The 19,495-nt window shown below is 44.5% G+C and overlaps 1 protein-coding gene and 1 long non-coding RNA gene across 3 annotated transcripts in view; one reads left to right on the top strand and one right to left on the bottom strand.

The window, feature by feature from the left end:
* CPQ (carboxypeptidase Q) overlaps positions 1 to 19,495 on the top strand; it is a 537,382-nt gene that overhangs the window by 78,211 nt on the left and 439,676 nt on the right. The gene's annotated exons all lie outside the window — the stretch shown is intronic.
* LOC121001534 lies at positions 12,501 to 17,820 on the bottom strand. Of its 2 annotated transcripts, none has more exons than XR_005779078.1 (3): positions 17,687 to 17,820; positions 12,778 to 12,935; positions 12,501 to 12,647 (listed from the first exon to the last, which is right to left on the bottom strand). It is a non-coding gene; the product is annotated as an uncharacterized LOC121001534 (long non-coding RNA). The 2 variants fall into 2 exon arrangements; XR_005779077.1 differs by lacking the exon at positions 17,687 to 17,820 and adding an exon at positions 13,229 to 13,446.

Raw genomic sequence — 19,495 nt, forward strand, 5'->3', positions numbered from 1 at the left:
TAAAATGTTGAGTTTTTCACAGATGCAGCATTCCAGTCATTGTTTAGCCTTTTAAACATACTTATGTAGCAAAGCTAGGAAAATAGCCAAGCCAGTCTCCCATCTGGAACTAACTCTTTCAGGACAAAAGCTTTTATCAGAGCAAAGCAGACAGTAACAGCTTTTCTAGTTGAGAGGCCTTTGGAGGAACTCTGAGTGGGCACTATTTCTATTATGGAGACCAGTTAATATGTTATGACTATATTGTAGGCTACGCAAGGCTCCTTTTGGTTTCTTTGAAAAATATATGAAAAATTGTCTAACATCTTATGGCATCAGATAGGCTTAGGAGAGCAAATTTAAATATCTTTCCCAGAAACCCAGAAGGGCGCTACCTGGCCCACAATACTCCACACACGTACTGCGCATACTAGGCGCCCTCCATAATGAGAGAGTTCCCCCCAGAAATCTCTAGTTGGTGCAAATGCCATGATGGCAAACAGCTATTTTATTATTTTATGGAACATTTTCATTCTTTTTGTGTCAACGTTTTCCAAGAGCCATAACTATTTTAAAAAAAAAATATGCCTTTTTTGTGAGCAATACCCTGTCAGAGAGAGCCCCCTCTCTGTCAAACAACTTAATTGTTGCAGTTGCTACTGACTGCAGCATCTAGGGGGTGAAACTGTTGGAGACCGACTTCTCTGATCAGTGCCCTGATACCTAAGGCTTTAGTAACGGCCTTGTCACCAGAATTGCAGTGCGCCTAGCCAGTGTCAGACAGGAGTTTCTTGGGCCTATCAGAGAAAATTATTCTCAAGAGTCACCCCCTTATATCTTCAGTAAAGTCTAATAGGTTTTGAATCAAAGAAATATAATGGAACTCCACATGGTTTTTAGATGCCATGTCCCATTTGAAGCCCCCTGATGCACCCTTACAGTAGAAACTCCCAAGAAGTGACCCCATTTTGGAAACTAGGGGATAAGGTGCCAGTTTTATTAGTACTATTTTTGGGTACATATGATTTTTTGATCATTCAATATAACACTTTATGGGGCAAGGTGACCAAAAAATTGGTTGTTTTAGCACAGTTTCTACTTATTTATTTTTACAGCGTTCACCTTAGGGGTTCAGTCAAGTGACATTTTTATAGAGCAGATTGTTACGGACGTGGCGATACCTAATATGTATACTTTTTCTCATTTATTAAAGTTTTACACAATAATAGCATTTTTGAAACCAAAAAATTATGTTTTAATGTGTCCATGTTCTGAGAGCTATAGTTTTTTTTATTTTTTGAGAGATTTTCTTATGTAGGGGCTCATTTTTTGCGGGATGAGGTGACGGTTTTATTGGTACCATTTTGTGGGACATACGCGTTTTTGATCACTTGGTGTTGCACCTTTTGTGATGCAAGGTGCCAAAAATTGCTTGTTTTGACACAGTTTTTTTTTTTTTTTTTTTACGGTGTTCACCCGAGTGGTTAGGTCATGTGATATTTTTATAGAGCTGGTTTTTACGGACGCGGCAATACCTAATATGTATACTTTTTTTTATTTGTTTCACTTTAACACAATAATAGCATTTTTGAAACCAAAAAAATGATGTTTTAGTGTCTCCATGTTCTAAGAGCTATAGTTTTTTTATTTTTTGAGAGATTTTCTTATGTAGGGGCTCATTTTTTGCGGGATGAGGTGACGGTTTTATTGGTACCATTTTGTGGGACATACGCGTTTTTGATCACTTGGTGTTGCACCTTTTGTGATGCAAGGTGACAAAAATTGCTTGTTTTGACACAGTTTTTTTAATTTATTTTTTACGGTGTTCATCTGAGGGGTTAGGTCATGTGATATTTTTATAGAGCTGGTTTTTACGGACGCGGCAATACTAAATATGTCTATTTTACTTTATTTTCTATTTTAATTTTGTTTTTTTTTTGTTTTTTTTTTTATTCCTAACTTGGGAACTTTTTTTTTTACATGTGAAACTTTATTTTATTTTATTTTTTCAACCCTTTATTTTTTTTATTTTTTTTTACACTTTTCGTCCCCCATAAGGTCATACAAGACCTCTGGGGGACATTTGCTTCACTTTTTTTTTTCACAGTTGATTTCTCCTGTAACTGGGGCTGAGATAGTAGCCCCAGTTACAGTGGAAATGCACCCCTAGAGAGGCTGTACAGCAGCAATCCTGCGCTGTACAGCCTCACAGCAGGGCTGATCGAGGTCTCTGAAAGACCTCACACAGCCCCTGCACTCTCCGGTCACGGCGGTCACATGACCGCCGGGCCGGAACAGGAAGCGCACAGCGCTTCCTGCTCTGCAGACACAGCGCTCGGTGAGCGCTGTGTCTGCAGCGATCTAGAAGGCAGGGACACCTGGGCACTGTCCCTGCCTTGTCTTAGGGTTGCCCTGCTGTCACTGACAGCGGGCAACCCGATCAGCAGCTGCACGATTAGCGTGCAGCTGCTATTTCTGACAGGACGTTTTAAAACGTGCTGTCAGAAATAGACGTCCACCCATAGGACGTTTATATCCTATGGGCGGACGTGAGGCGGTTAAATGGCTACTGTAAAAAACACTATATGGCAGTCACTAATGGGTTAACGTGTATAACGTCTCGTTCAAAAAAAGAAACAAAATTTACCTCATTCCCCGACCCACTCATGTGTAGAATTATAAAACACGTAGTGTAACAGAAATATAAAACCTAGCTTGCATATATCAAGGGGAGAAAAACAGAAGTGGATCGCACATTCACAATGCTATGCTTAGATCTAATTAAACTTGCTTCTCATAGCTTGCATATTTCCAGTCTCCTGGAGATTTCCCCTGCTACTATGGATAGATTATATTTTGTCATTGTGAGACTACCCCTTTAAATCAAAGTCACTTGAAGGCTATAATCACACCTATAAAAGCCTAGATGAGCACTGTCTGAAGACAAGGAGTGATAGGGTACACCTACCACAGGTTAAGAATCTGGCCTTTTTTATTATACTATAGAAACATAGAATGTGTCGGCAGATAAGAACCATTTGGCCCATCTAGTCTGCCCAATATATCTGAATCCTATGAATAGTCCCTGGCCCTATCTTATATGAAGGATAGCCTTATGCCTATCCCATGCATGCTTAAACCCCTTCACTGTATTTGCAGCTACCACTTCTGCAGGAAGGCTATTCCATGCATCCACTACTCTCTCAGTAAAGTAATACTTCCTTATATTACTTTTAAACCTTTGCCTCTCTAATTTAAAACTGTGTCCTCTTGTGGTAGTTTTTCTTCTTTTAAATATGCTCTCCTCCTTTACCGAGTTGATTCCCTTTATGTATTTAAAAGTTTCTATCATATCCCCTCTGTCTCTTCTTTCTTCCAAGCTATACATATTAAGGTCCTTTAACCTTTCCTGGTAAGTTTTATCCTGCAATCCATGTACTAGTTTAGTAGCTCTTCTCTGAACTCTCTCTAGAGTATCTATATCCTTCTGGAGATATGGTCTCCAGTACTGAGCACAATACTCCAAGTGAGGTCTCACCAGTGTTCTGTACAGCGGCATAAGCACTTCACTCTTTCTACTGCTTATACCTCTCCCTATACATCCAAGCATTCTGCTGGCATTTCGTGCTGCTCTATTACATTGTCTTCCCACCTTTAAGTCTTCTGAAATAATTACTCCTAAATCCCTTTCCTCAGATACTGAGGTCAGGACTGTGTCAAATATTCTATATTCTGCCCTTGGGTTTTTACGCCCCAGGTGCATTATCTTGCACTTATCCACATTAAATTTCAGTTGCCAGAGTTCTGACCATTCTTCTAGTTTTCCTAAATCCTTTTCCTTTTGGCGTTTCCCTCCTGGAACATCAACCCTGTTACATATCTTTGTGTCATCAGCAAAAAGACAAACCTTACCATCGAGGCCTTTTGCAATATCACTTATGAAGATATTAAACAAAATTGGTCCCAGTACAGATCCCTGTGGAACCCCACTGGTAACATGACCTTGTTTTGAATGTTCTCCATTGACTACAACCCTCTGTTGTCTGTCACTCAGCCACTGCCTAATCCACTCAACAATATGGGAGTCCATGCTCAATGACTGCAGTTTATTGATAAGTCTTCTATGTGGGACAGTGTCAAAAGCCTTACTAAAATCTAGATATGCGATGTCTACTGCACCTCCACCGTCTATTATTTTAGTCACCCAGTCAAAAAAATCTATAAGATTTGTTTGACATGATCTCCCTGAAGTAAACCCATGTTGTTTTTCATCTTGCAATCCATGGGATTTTAGATGTTCCACAATCCTATCCTTTAATAGGGTTTCCATTAATTTGCCTACTATTGATGTCAGACTCACTGGTCTATAGTTGCTCGATTCCTCCCTACTACCTTTCTTGTGAATGGGCATGACATTTGCCAATTTCCAATTTTCCGGGACGACTCCTGTTACTAATGATTGGTTAAATAAATCTGTTAACGGTTTTGCCAGCTCCCCACTAAGCTCTTTTAATAATTTTGGGTGTATCTCATCAGGCCCCTGTGACTTATTTGTCTTCACTTTAGACAGCAAACTTAGAACATCTTCCTCTGTAAAGATACATGCATCCAACGATTTATTAGTCATCCTTTCTAGTGGAGGTCCTTCTCCTTTTGTAAAAACTGAACTATGTTACAAAACTGAACTATGTTACAAAGTTTGACATTTTCATTTCTACTACAGATTTTTTTTACATTTTTTCTGATTGTGTGTTAGAGACGATCAGGACAGACATTAGAGGTGGATAGGGTTGTTTCGGGTATCGAACTTTCGATACCCAGACGATACTTTTTTATCGATACTAGGCTGTGCTACTGTACAGCCCAGTATGAGAGAGCATGAGCGCGCTGCTCTCAGCGTGGCCATGTTTCCTCAGCAGCACAGGGGAGAAGGAAGCAGTCTCTCTCCCTCCCCCTGTGCTGCCGCTGCCACCAATGAGAGCGCAGAGGGGTGGAGGAGGGGAGGGGCTGTGGCCACTGCGCCACCAATGATAACTAACATTTAATACATTACAAATACAAGCGGCAGAAACACCCCTGAGGGGGTTAACTGCCGCTGTTCGCAGCGCCCTGTCAGAGGTCGGGTGCCAGCAATGTGTTTCTGCTTCCGGCTGTATTTGTATATTAAACGTTAATTATCATTGACCCCAAACGTGAAGGCTGCGGCAGCTCAGGAGCTCTCACTAACGGCTCCTGAGCTGCCATGAAACTGTGGGCGGGCGGGACTTAGGGAGGGAGGGCGATCGGGATATAGCGCAGGCTGGCATCAGGAGGATCTGTAAGTGCGGGCCTCCGGTATCAGGAGGATCTGTAAGTGTGGGCTGCTGGCATCAGGAGGATCTTTAAGCGCGGACTGCCGGCATCATTTACCATTTAGTGAAGCCTCCAGCCCACGCATGCATTGCGGCACTAAGCAGCACCTAACCGTTGCGCAGGCTTCACTAAATGCTAAAAGATGCCGGCAGCCGTGCTTCCACCTACACTATTGTTGGGCGGGCTGGCGGCTTCTCTATATGCGCTGTACTGCCGCCAGCCCGCACGTCCTTCACTCACCACAGGAGCAGCAGGAGGTTCCCCTGCTCCTCTGTGCTGCCTGGCCAGCCAGATGATTGGTGGTGAGCGCGTCCTACTCCCCCCCCCCCCCCCCCCCCGCCTCTACCAATCAGTTCCCTTAATTTCTCCCACTATAGGACCCCCCCTTTGACCTGGTACCATAGATTGCTGCCTAAGTCCCTTGGTGAGGACAGCTCAGGGGCAATATACGGTACCTTAATGAAAAATGTGTACCAAATATGACTATAACCCTCCTCCATCCATAGGAATCCACCCATGTACTGCAGTATATGGGTGAATTCATATAGATGTGGGGGGTTATCGTCATATTTAAAATTAACACTGTTCTGTAATTGGCATGTGTCTATATTAAATATGACTATAACCTCCCTCATCCATAGGAATACATGCATATACTGCAGTATATGGGTGGATTTCTATGGATGAGGGGGGTTATACGGTAGTCATATCAGTTACCGTAAGCTAATATTGGTACTAATGTCACTATAACTCCCCTCATCCTTAAAAATACATTAATGTACAATACATCAGTGCATTCTTTAGGATGATGGGGGTTATAATCACATAGCAGTGTCATCCGCAGATCCCCCATAAGTGTGTCATCCGCAGATCCCCCATAAGTGTGTCATCCGCAGATCCCCCATAAGTGTGTCATCCGCAGATCCCCCATAAGTGTGTCATCCGCAGATCCCCCGTAACAGTGTGTCATCCGCAGATCCCCCGAAACAGTGTGTCATCCGCAGATCCCCCGTAACAGTGTGTCATCCGCAGATCCCCCGTAACAGTGTGTCATCCGCAGATCCCCCGTAACAGTGTGTCATCCGCAGATCCCCCGTAACAGTGTGTCATCCGCAGATCCCCCGTAACAGTGTGTCATCCGCAGATCCCCCGTAACAGTGTGTCCTCCACAGATCCCCCGTAACAGTGTGTCCTCCGCAGATCCCCTGTAACAGTGTGTCCTCCGCAGATCCCCCGAAACAGTGTGTCCTCCACACATCCCCATAACAGTGTGTCCTCCACAGATCCCCCCCCCATATATGTGTCTGTCCTCCACAGACCCACCCCCCGATATAACTGTCTGTCCTCCACAGACCCCCCCCCCAATATAACTGTCTGTCCTCCACAGACCACCATTAATTCAAAACCCACCAAAAGCACACCTTTTGGTTCAAAATATTTTTTTCTTATTTTCCTCCTCAAAAACCTAGGTGCGTCTTATAAAGCGAAAAATACGGTAGATAAAATATTACATATCGCTACGTCTGAAAAGTCCATAATATAAAAAAAATCTCTTACGCCGTGAACACTGTAAAAGAAAAAAAAGAAAAGAAAAACTGTGCGATTCGCCATATATATATTTTTTTTGTCACCTTGTCCCCCCAAAAAATAGGATCGGACTGTTCTATTATGGGCCGGACGTTCCATAAAATGCGGAATGCACGCAGCTTTTTTTTGGCGTTTTTATTTTTTTTGCGCATGGTATCGAGTATCGCAATACTTTTTTATGGTATTAAAAACCGAATCAAAATTTTGTTATCGAAACAACCCTAGAGGTGGAGCTCTTGGCACCATTTTGAAACAGAAAGAAGCTAGATGGACATATAGGTTGGACCCCATCACCCCTTGTGGTCTTAATGAATATATTGATTTTGCGTGCTTTATTTAAATAATTACGTGTTTGGACTGGCCCATCTGTTATTATTATTTGTATCTATGGGTGAGGTAGGGTGCTATTTATAATTTTAATTTTGCACCTAATATTCATCTTATAATATGAGGGATAGTAACCTACCTCTCATTTTACCTCCCCATCCCCCATTCGCTAAGCTGAAGTGACAATGATATATGGCAAAATACTATTTTTCAGTAGTCAAATAATCTTTTTGTAGTAACAGGGTATAGAGGCTGCTCATCTGTACAATTATTTTTATGCCCAATAGTTTCTCTGTCCTTTTCTCTGTGTTATCAGTAATAGCTGTAGTTTACTTCCTGTATTTGCGCTCCACCACGCGCTCCACCGCCGACTTCCAGTTTTCGGTGCGCGGGTATTTAGAGCGATGCTGATTGCATGGTGACATGGGCAGAGACCAGACTTTCCATCAAGATGGCCACCACTGCACCACCAATGCTCCTGTGCTGACCCAGACTGATCTCTTATCGTACCCTCTCCAGGCTTGGCATCTCATTTGGGATTTAGTGACGTATAATCATATCCTTCCCCTTCTGTCATAGCGATTGTTATGTTTATTGGACTATCCTGCTGTTATTTTGATTTTATTAAAAAGCCATACTTTGATCATCAGTATTTAAGTGGTGTGTGGTAGCAGCACTGTGGACATTCGGTATGTGATGCAGATGGTCCCAAGTATGTGGGAATTGTCTTTCTTTATGGACATGAGATTTACCATTATCATTTGGCTATTACTACAAGAATATAATAAGATTCGCACACATATTATTTCCTCCATTCCTGTATCGTTTGTTTTTTGTATTTTTTGTATTTTTTTTTGTTATATGTGGTCCCCTGATGAACTGACCCCAGAGAACGGTTCAGAGAAACGTGTCGGGACGAAGTTAGCATTTTTGGGACATATGGTATGGGCTCCTTTTTTTTTTTTTCCACTAGTGATCAAAACCTGGACGCCACTGGTTTATTTGGGAGCATATATGTATTATGTGCGATTATTTTTGTTGTAACTTTATTATTTTCTGATACATTCATTGACTTATGACACTCTAGTCATATTGAGTCTCTTCTCGGGTGGCGGTATCTATCCCTTGTCAGGGACATATAGGGCCTATCAGGAGGTTCCTGACACTGGATCGGCCCTATTGGGGCGGCCATTTCGTTTTGCTAGGCAGGGCCTATAGCTTGATAGGGCAAGTGTCAGGGTGAGTCAATAATCCTTTCCTTGTCCTGCCCAGCCTCATTGTTAATTGCTTTTTAAGGGCACAAATTGGGTGATGTTTAATGATCATCAGTAAAGGTTACGTTTTACACTGGTGAAGGTACTTTGTGATTATATATCCTGATTGACCAACTTACATAAGCCATGGGGCCTCTACACAGTGATCTAATGGATCTACATTCTCAATGAGTTTTCCTGAAAAAAAAAAAAACTTTTTGTGCACTACAGCAGCGGTCCCCAACCGCCGGGCCGCGGCCCAGGACCGGGCCGTGGAGGATTGTTAGCCGGGCCGCGGCGATCAGGGCAGTCTTTAACTCTGTACTAATGAAGCGCTTCCATTAGGGAAGCGCTTCATTAGTACAGAAGGACCAGGGAGCGGTGAAGGATCTGTACTCACCACTTCCTGGTCCACGGCTCGGCTATCGGCTGTGCAGGGCTGCGCACAGCGTGAGGTCTCTCTGTGACCTCACGCTGTGCGCCGCTATACACAGCCAGAGCCGACAGCAGAATGAAGAGGATCGCGATGGTGACCAGGAGCAGGAGAGGTAAGTGGTTTTTTAATTTTATTTGCACTGGGGGCTGATGGCTGACATGAGGGGGGCTTATGGCTGACATGAGGGGGGCTTATGGCTGACATGAGGGGGGCTTATGGCTGACATGAGGGGGGCTTATGGCTGACATGAGGGGGGCTTATGGCTGACATGAGGGGGGCTTATGGCTGACATGAGGGGGGCTTATGGCTGACATGAGGGGGGCTTATGGCTGACATGAGGGGGGCTTATGGCTGACATGAGGGGGGCTGATGGCTGACATGAGGGGGGCTTATGGCTGACCAGAGGGGGGCTGATGGCTGACATGGGGCTGACATGAGGGGGGCTTATGGCTGGCCAGAGGGGGGCTTATGGCTGACATGAGGGGGGCTTATGGCTGACATGAGGGGGGCTTATGGCTGACATGAGGGGGGCTTATGGCTGACATGAGGGGGGCTTATGGCTGACATGAGGGGGGCTTATGGCTGACCAGAGGGGGGCTTATGGCTGACCAGAGGGGGGCTTATGGGGCTGACCAGAGGGGGGCTTATGGCTGACCAGAGGGGGGCTTATGGCTGACCAGAGGGGGGCTTATGGCTGACCAGAGGGGGGCTGTTATGGCTGACCAGAGGGGGGCTGTTATGGCTGACATTGGGGGGGGGGGGGGGGGTGTTATGGCTGACATTGGGGGAGGCGGGGTTATGGCTGACATTGGGGGAGGGGGGGTTATGGCTGACATTGGGGGGGGGGTTATGGCTGACATTGGGGGGGGGGGTTATGGCTGACATTGGGGGGGGTTATGGCTGACATTGGGGGGGGGTTATGGCTGACATTGGGGGGGGTTATGGCTGACATTGGGGGGTTATGGCTGACATTGGGGGGTTATGGCTGACATTGGGGGGGTTATGGCTGACATTGGGGGGGGTTGTGGCTGACATTGGGGGCTGATAGATGGCTAAAGGTTTGGGGGTTGATCTGAGCCCTTTGGGGTCTGATCTGAGGTCTGATTAACATTGGGGGTCTGATTGCTGGTCTGACCTGAGGTGTAATGAATTTTTTTTTCTTATTGTTCTCCTCTAAAACCTAGGTTCATCTTTATAGGGCGAAAAATACGGTACAGTGCAGCAGAGACCAGTGCAGCAGAGACCATAGTCAGTTTATATAGTCATTATATAGTGTTATATATTTTAATATGCACCTTGTGTTTTGTTATGCGCGTGAATCAGTCAGCCCCGCCCACCCCCTAAGCCCCGCCCAGAACCCCCGCCCCCTCCCCCCCCCCCACCCGGTCCCTGGGAAAATTGTCTCGCATGAAACCGGTCCTTGGTGCAAAAAAGGTTGGGGACCACTGCACTACAGTATTCCCAGCATGTGGTATTAAAGGGGTTGCCTGAAATAATTCAAAAATCTCGAGCAAGCCCCCAAAGGGTCTAAAATAAAAAATAATGTAATATTCACCTCTTTCTCCATAGCTGATCTCTGCACCTCTGTTCAGATCGGTCGATCCCTAATATATATATCAGCACATGACCCTGGCAGCCAATCATTGTTCTCAGAGGCCTACCTCTGAGGACAGCGACTGACTGCAATGGTGATGTGTCGTACACCTGCATGTCACTGTGTTCTTCACACTGGCGGTGATGTGTAGTTGTATAGCACGTGACTGTTGCATCCAATTACTGTCCTTATCAGGAGACCTCTGAGGACAGTAATTGGCTGCAGGGGTCACATGACGTATATTGACATGGCACCATTCCCCAGGTTGTAAACGAGCAGGGCAGGAGGACTATACCGGCGGTGCAGAGAATGGAGAAGGAGGTGAGTATGGCGTAAATTTTTGTTTTCATTTTAGGCCATTTTGGGGGCTTGTCCGGGATTTTGGTTTGACCCGAATCGAAAGCGCTTCACTTGCTCCGAAAAGCTCTCACTTATTTTTCTTGCTCTTGCTCTCTTGGAATAGATTAGTTCATCTCTACTGGCAAGTGTGCTGTAAAAGATGCCGATCTTCAGCAGTCATTTTCTTTATATATATAATAAAAAAAAACATTACAGTGTTTATGGCATATGTGAACACAATATAAAGTAAAATTTAATTGTGGCAAGCAACAAATACTTTAATTAGGACAAAAGACTATTAAAAAATGTATAGTAAACTAATTATGTGAGGTGGCCGTAAAGGAACGATACTCAAAACATCTTTAAATTCTGATCAGCAGTTCAAGTCATTTAATTACCATCAGACAGATTGATGCCTTGATGTACGAGCTGCGCCGCTTGTTCCCTGTCGGTTCTGAACGTCAACGCTTAGATGGAATGACATCAGACAGAACGTACTCGAAATGTGACGGGAGAATAAAGGGAAAGACTATAGCCAAGAAGTGTGCCGCAAATACCGTAGAAATGGGGACGTATGTCCTTTGGCAATATCCTTTACATTATTAATTATTATTGTAGACAACAGGTTTGTTCATCAGTGGATTTTATTTTACAGTTAACACACAAATTGCATTTACATACAGTACAGACCAAAAGTTTGGACACACCTTCTCATTCAAAGAGTTTTCTTTATTTTCATGACTATGAAGGCATCAAAACTATGAATTAACACATGTGGAATTATATACATAACAAACAAGTGTGAAACAACTGAAAATATGTCATATTCTAGGTTCTTCAAAGTAGCCACCTTTTGCTTTGAATACTGCTTTGCACACTCTTGGCATTCTCTTGATGAGCTTCAAGAGGTAGTCCCCTGAAATGGTCTTCCAACAGTCTAGAAGGAGTTCCCAGAGATGCTTAGCACTTGTTGGCCCTTTTGCCTTCACTCTGCGGTCCAGCTCACCCCAAACCATCTCGATTGGGTTCAGGTCCGGTGACTGTGGAGGCCAGGTCATCTGGCGCAGCACCCCATCACTCTCCTTCATGGTCAAATAGCCCTTACTTTCAAAGTTTTCCCAATTTTTCGGCTGACTGACTGACCTTCATTTCTTAAAGTAATGATGGCCACTCGTTTTTCTTTACTTAGCTGCTTTTTTCTTGCCATAATACAAATTCTAACAGTCTATTCAGTAGGACTATCAGCTGTGTATCCACCTGACTTCTCCTCAACGCCACTGATGGTCTCAACCCCATTTATAAGGCAAGAAATCCCACTTATTAAACCTGACAGGGCACACCTGTGAAGTGAAAACCATTTCAGGGGACTACCTCTTGAAGCTCATCAAGAGAATGCCAAGAGTGTGCAAAGCAGTAATCAAAGCAAAAGGTGGCTACTTTGAAGAACCTAGAATATGACATATTTTCAGTTGTTTCACACTTGTTTGTTATGTATATAATTCCACATGTGTTAATTCATAGTTTTGATGCCTTCAGTGTGAATCTACAATTTTCATAGTCATGAAAATAAAGAAAAATCTTTGAATGAGAAGGTGTGTCCAAACTTTTGGCCTGTACTGTACATACTTGAGTAACTTCGACTGTATAAGACTGTGTTCACATTGCCACTCAGGGTTCCATTCGGAGCCTCTATGGACAGTTCCGTCATTTTTGACAGCAAGAACAGCGCAGGGCTGTACTGCCATCCCAGCAATTTTGTGATTAGTGATTGGCACTGTGCCTATGAAAAAAGAGATGTCACAAGTGTAAACCACTTCTTCCTTTAAAGGGATTTTCTAGTTTACATCATCATCCTTTAAAATAATAATTGATGAAGGATGCTGTGAATTTTTGTAATATATTTCTTTTACCTTTACTTCTCCTATCTTCCTTTCTGAGCTGAAGTCACATGACCATGCCGATGCAGCTCTTTTTTCCCCCCTGTGATCTAATGTCCATGGGCGTGTCAGGCATTGACGATGAAATTGATATGGGAGTGTCTATGTAACTGTAGCAGGCGGTGCTGGAGCTATGGTAGAGAAAGTAGAAGTGCATGATGGGATTGTTGGATACAGCAACAGGAAGTTCTACACATGTACAGGATGGAAACAAACCAGAGGGATTTGTTTGCATGGTGAAAATGGGTCAGGAGAGAAAAAAAAAAACATGGGGAAGATGTACATGAGGTAAGCAAATACATGAGTATCTCTATTAATATTACTGGAAAATCCCTTTAAATCCCATGTAACTGGCATCTCAGACTGCTGCCAATTGTGACAACGCTCTCCACCTTCTGGTCCTGGCTTGACGCACAGGAAATACCTGCTTGGCCAGTCCCTCCTGAGACTGGTCACTGCTTTGGATCGCACTCCCCACGATGTGGGGTGCACATGGTTGGTGCCCTTGTTTTGCTGTTCCGCACTTTGCGGTCCACACAAATGGGAACAGCCGTCACACGGTCCTGTGAATACGGCCTGTGGCTGGGTTTACGTCAGTGGCGTAAGCTCCATTAGGAGCCTATGTCACAGCAAGGAAGCGGGGCAAAATAATGCTGTTACAGTGATATTTTGTCCGGCAGAATTATGAAAACCGTAACTGAAACCCCAACTACCCGTCATTGGGGTCTGGTGAAAGCCCATAGTGTCTGCGACATATACCAGTTGCAAAGTTTACTTTTTTTTCTTTTTTCCTTTTTTTTCTATTTGTATACTGAAATAGAAAAACAGAAAAGTGCAGCTGATGCCAACCCAGTCTGATAGTCTAGTAACCTTTTACAAAGTTTCTAGTTGACAAATATTTGCTGTGACAGTGGCCTGACTTTTGTTTGTTTGCCTGTTGCAAACGTTCCTTTATCGGTGGCATATTGTAACCGTAAAACCTGTCAGACACGCTCTTGTCGTTTTGCTGGGATTTCTAGAAAGTCTTCTTTCACCAAGTTTTCTTAGGTGTTTTTCTAAATTAGCTGTATTTTAGCATTCCACAAGCGAACAGCATAGGAAGGCAAAGTTCAAGAATTCAGTCTTGTGTAACGGTAAATTTATTCTAATTAATGTAGAAAACAGTGGACAGGACTGTTTGTCACAATACTGCACGCACAGTTTTCAGGTTTGTACCTAAATTCAAGTCTTCCTCCGATATGATTCCATTATCACTTTACAGTGAGCATCAAGTTCACGGGTGAGACTTTGGTCAGGGGTGGAACAATTTCTCTTGGTATCCAAAAACAGTAGCTTCATCCCACCATCATAGGGCCTTAAACACTCACACACATTTTTTATTCTGTGGCCTGTTAGAAAGGTGCCTAATGTAAATTGTAGAGAAGGTAGTCTTCTTACCGGTGGCTGTAACGTTATCAAGTTCCTTGCGTTCCTCAGTTCCCTTGCACCAGTTTTGATCGCCCTATGGTGGAGTAAGATGTGCCTAGTTTATTAAGAGGCAGATACCTCTCCATTTGCCAGAAACTTAAATCTATGCCAGCTAGGAGCTGCTATAGACTCCAATATCTGGCGCTAGTCATAGTAAATCTGCAAAGTGGCGAGAAGCTGAAAAAGTTGCAGATTGCGGTGCAAACACTATTCGCTAATGCCACAATAGTGGCACAAAACCATTGATAAATCTCCCCCAGTGGATTGGAGTTTAGTATCTCCTTAGGTGGACACACACATAAGATTAAAGTCGGTTGGAATGGCTGATTTCGGCCATTCCGGCCGACTGTCGTTTGAAAAACTTTGGCCTTTTATCGGCTGAAACTGCATGTTTGATGGCATGATCGGCTGGTGTGCGCGCTTCTGAAGCCTTACAGCAAGTGAACTGTTTAAGCCCTGAAAAGCTTTTCAGAGCTCAGCAGCTGCTTTTGCGGTGCGTTCCAGTCTAGAACGGCTCCAGGGCTACTCCTCCATTGAGATCAGAGGCACTGTAGAGCAGCGGCCGGACCGGAAGCTAAAATCTTGCATGCTTATGCACATTCCCGCCCGGCCACTAGACTACCTTGCATGCACATATCTCACATGTGCGGCCACTGCTGCTGGATTGCAGTGGTGGCCATGACCCCTGACGACGAGCAGTAAATAAAGAGGGCAAAGGGGAGGCCTAACAGGAAAACGAGGCACTTCTGAAAATGTAATTTATTTGGTAAGTGCCTTATTTTGAGTTTTTCTACAGGATGGCATCCAATTATGGGGATGAGACAACCCCTTTAACGCATTAAACATCAAGTTTAGCTCTGCCGCATCTGTACTTAAATATGTAAACATTTATATTAATATTTCTATTAAAGGGGTTGTCTCACCACTTCAATGCATGTCCATGTGCAAAATTAGGGAATCCCCTCTGTGTCAGAACAGAGAGTTGTTTGTGTAGATCCTGCTTTGGTGGACCCGGTACATTAATGCATTACAAGTACGTATAGGAAAAATGATGAAAGGACTGCCATTCACATGGTGATAACCATTGACGGGCAGCAGTGAGAGAAGCCTCTTTTTGAAAAGTTGTTGTCCTCATGGAACGGTGACCATACATGTATATCATAGAAATGTGCAAATCTTCCCATGTTGCCTTGTTTTCTCATGGTTAGTCAGCATCTAAGAACTGATCTCATCCAGTTATATCATCTGCATATTGTTTCAGTCTGGTTATGAACCCCGTCCTCTAGGGATGGGACAGAGAGGAAGATGTTTTCTGCGTAAGGCTAGCATTACACGTGTATACTGAATTGTCCTGAAGGATACATCAAGCTTTGAAAGAAGTCTAAGCCAGGAATTACAGTGTTCCCAAGATAATTTTTTTGAGCGATAACATGACTTGACATACATGTAACCATCGGGTTGTGGTTATTTAACAATGGCATCCTTGAAATAAGATCTAATAACATATTTGTACTTAGACATGAAGTCTGCTACTAATGAGATCAGTTTAAAGGAAGTCTAGAGAGAGAACGAAATGATTAAATCCTGGACTGATGAAATCAATGCAGAATGTTAAATGGAACATTGGGCCGAGTTCCAGGTACGGTACAATGTCTTCCACACCCAAATCGTCAAAGTTTGACTGTGAAACTAGAGGACTATTGTTCACATTCCTTGACCTAGGAGAGCATTTGTCAGGATTCCCAGATGCTGAAACCTATTAGGAAGAAAAGTATGAAACACACAAAAAGTTTGAAATTCTAACCAGGGAGAACAAAACCTTAAAATGCAAGTTCTGAATTCACAAGTGAGTTGTTTTAAAAAAAAAAATTTGGGCTGTATTTGCAGAATTATTACATTTTATATTTTTGACACAACATATAACATATTTTATAAGGCTGAAAAAAAGACATCTGTCCATCTAGTTCGGCCTGTTATCCTGCAAGTTGATCCAGAGGAAGGCAAAAAAAAAACTTTTGATTTCAGGAGATCAAGGAGACTGGCGGAGCGTGGAGGAATCTAACAGCCTCTTTGATTACTCTTTATTCAGTGTTTGTGACCTCATCTCCTGTTTCAGGTGTAGCTTAGTACTCATTACTCTACCCTATTTAGTGTTGCCCCACCCTTCTGACTGTGCGGTAGATAGCTTCATTTGGGTTTGGCAGAGCTGGTGAGAGGTCGTCTTTGGTGTTCCTGCTCTTCCATCACTACAGAAGATAAGTGTTGCGTTTGTGTTTTGGTTTCCCTTCCTTGCTTTTTGTTACTAGGCCTCAGGGAGACGCCTGTTCCTTCATCGTGGAAGGAACGGGTTGCCTCAGCCCTGACAATATTCTTAGGGCTCTCTAGGGTCTCCAGGGTCCCAGGTTCCAGGATATGGGCATTTCTACCTTCAAGGGGTGCCCATATGGTTAGGAGTCAGGGCCAGGAGTAGGGTTACTAGGCGGTGATCTTTTCCTTTCCCTAGCGGTGAGGCCTTGTGGCTTTACCTTTCTCTCCTGGTTGTTAGTGTGGTGTTTACTCCTATACCCCATCCATGACACCCCTGTCCCGACTCCAATCAGGCAATCAGAATAACTCCCTGGATCAACGACCCCTCTCTAGTAGCTATAGCCTGTAATAATATTAGACTCCAGAAATGCATCCAGACCCCTCTTGAACTCTTTTAGTGAACTCACCATCACCACCTCCTTAGGCAGAGAGTTCCATAGTCTCACTGCTCTTACTGTAAAGAATTCTCTTCTCTGTTTGTGTACAAACCTTCTTTCCTCCAGATGCAGAGGATGTCCCCTCGTCACAGTCCTGGGGATAAATAGTTGATGGGAGAGATCTCGGTACTGACCCCTGATATATTTATGCATAGTAATTAGATCTCCTCTCAGTCGTCTTTTTTCTAAAGTGAATAACCCTAATTTTGATAATCTTTCTGGGTCCTGTAGTCCACCCATTCCAGTTATTACTTTAGTTGCCCTCCTCTGAACCCTCTCCAGCTCTGCTATGTCTGTCTTGCTCACAGGAGCCCAGAACTGTACACAGTACTCCATGTGTGGTCTGACTAGTGATTTGTAAAGTGGCAGGACTATGTTCTCATCACGGGAAGCTATGCCCCTTTTGATGCAATCCATTATCTCATTGGCCTTGGCAGCAGCTGCCTGACACTGATTTCTACAGCTTAGTTTGCTGTTCACTAAAATTCCTAGGTCCTTTTCCATGTTAGTGTTACCCAGTGTTTTACCATTTAGTAGGTACTGGTGACTTGCATTATTCCTTCCCATGTGCATTACCTACATTTGTCAGTGTTAAACCTCATCTGCCACTTCTCTGCCCAAGCCTTAGTACCCCCCCTTCTACGGGTGACCTCTGAGCACCCAGGACCAACCTTATCAGGAGGAGCTCTGTGAAAGGCCTTCACAAGACGATTAGCATTAACATCGACCGCTGGAACCCACATCCTCTCCTCTGGTCCATACCTTTTCCAGTGGATGAGATACTGGAGGGATCTACGGAGAACTCGGGAGTCCACAATCCTGCAGGGCTCCAGACAAAAAAAAATCTCAAGAAGCCATTGGCTCCTAACCTGAAAAATTTAGGAGCCAAATGAAATTTTTAGTTGCCAAATTTAAAATCTATATGATATAGCTGGGATGCTAAGGAACATGGGGTTTTCTAAGCTACAGCCCACTCAGTTTCCCACCTATCTCTAGAACAGGGCCCCCAAAATTAAGAAGAGAGCACCACGCATGTGCGGCAGGCGCTCTCGGCTATTTTCAGAACTCCCATAGAAGTGAATGGACAGTGAACTACGCAAGCATGATCACCTCTCCATTCACCTCTATAGAAGTTCCAGGAAGTTTCGGCACTCCCATAAAAGTCAATACAGGGTGGGCGTGCATACATGGTGCGCCCTCGTTCACTTTGGGGGCTGTACCTATCCTATGCCACCAAAGTGCGAGATCGGCCAACCCCTTTAAAAGGGTATTCTGGTAATCTGATAATGCACAGGATAGTTTTATATTTCTGACCACTGGGACTGCCCCATACCCCGAAATGAATGGAGAGGCTGGTGGAACGTGCGCCTTGGCGCTACATTTATTCTCTATGCGACCGCCAGAAATAGCCAAGCACTGTCCTCAGCTATCCCCAGCAGTCCACTAGAGAATGAATGGGGCGGCAGGTGCATACACTACCTGCTGCTGCATTTATTTTAGGGAGCGCCATAGGGTATGGGGCCACTTTTTCATTATTGGAGGGGTTCCCAGACACCTATCAGTCTATACATGAAGATATCTTCACCAGTCCTTCAATGACCTGGGGCATAACTACGGTGAAAGGAACGGCACAAGTGGGGGGGTCAGTGCCAGGCGGTCTGTGACTGGCAGGAGCCCCTCTACTTGGCACACTACCCCCATGGCTTCTCTGCAATAAGGTATACAGTAGTTAGTGACGGCACATCTGTACAGACGTGGAGCTCTCCACACAAGGCCAGGGCAATGTGACTCACTCCCTGAGATAGTGCAGATGATGTCACTGAGCTTTCCTCCCCGCCTGCTTGTCCAGGACTCTTCCTCCACAAGTCACACTGAGGCAGAGGACTGGCCACTGCAGCAGCCTCAGAGCCTGCTCACACAGATACATAGAATTAATGATCCTTTCCCCAGCATGCCATGAAAGTGCCAGGTGAATGCCTTGGTGACCCCTGCCATGGTGACTGGGCAGACATGTGCTGCCACTACAGGCCAGCTGCCCACCCCCTGCACAGGGCACTGCCCAGGAGAACACTACCTGTACCTGCACCAGCCACTGGCTGCCTTAGGAAGTTTCAGCATGGGATCAGCACTGTGCTCCGTCCAAACCCGCCCACTGCAGGCACTGAGAGCTCAGGAACTGTGACTGCCCTGGCTCCCTCACCTTCACACAAGCGCCCTGATAGTGACCGGATACTGCAGCCTATTTGCACTGTCCATCAAAACGCCCGCCATCCCAAGCCCCGCCCACCCATCGGCAACAGCCTATCACAATGCAGGAGTGCCAGATTAGCCAATCAGTGAGCAGAATCAAAAGTCTTTCACCTGTGACCGGACACCTGATTGCAGGATGAGGTTTGTTGCTATTCTGGCCGGGCTGGCGATGGAGATTCAATGTGTGAAGCACAATGTTTGATGAAAGAGCAGCGGAAGGTCTAGGCGCA

This window comes from Bufo bufo, chromosome 5 (genome assembly GCF_905171765.1).
Source record: "Bufo bufo chromosome 5, aBufBuf1.1, whole genome shotgun sequence".
NCBI classification, from domain to species: Eukaryota; Metazoa; Chordata; class Amphibia; order Anura; family Bufonidae; genus Bufo; species Bufo bufo.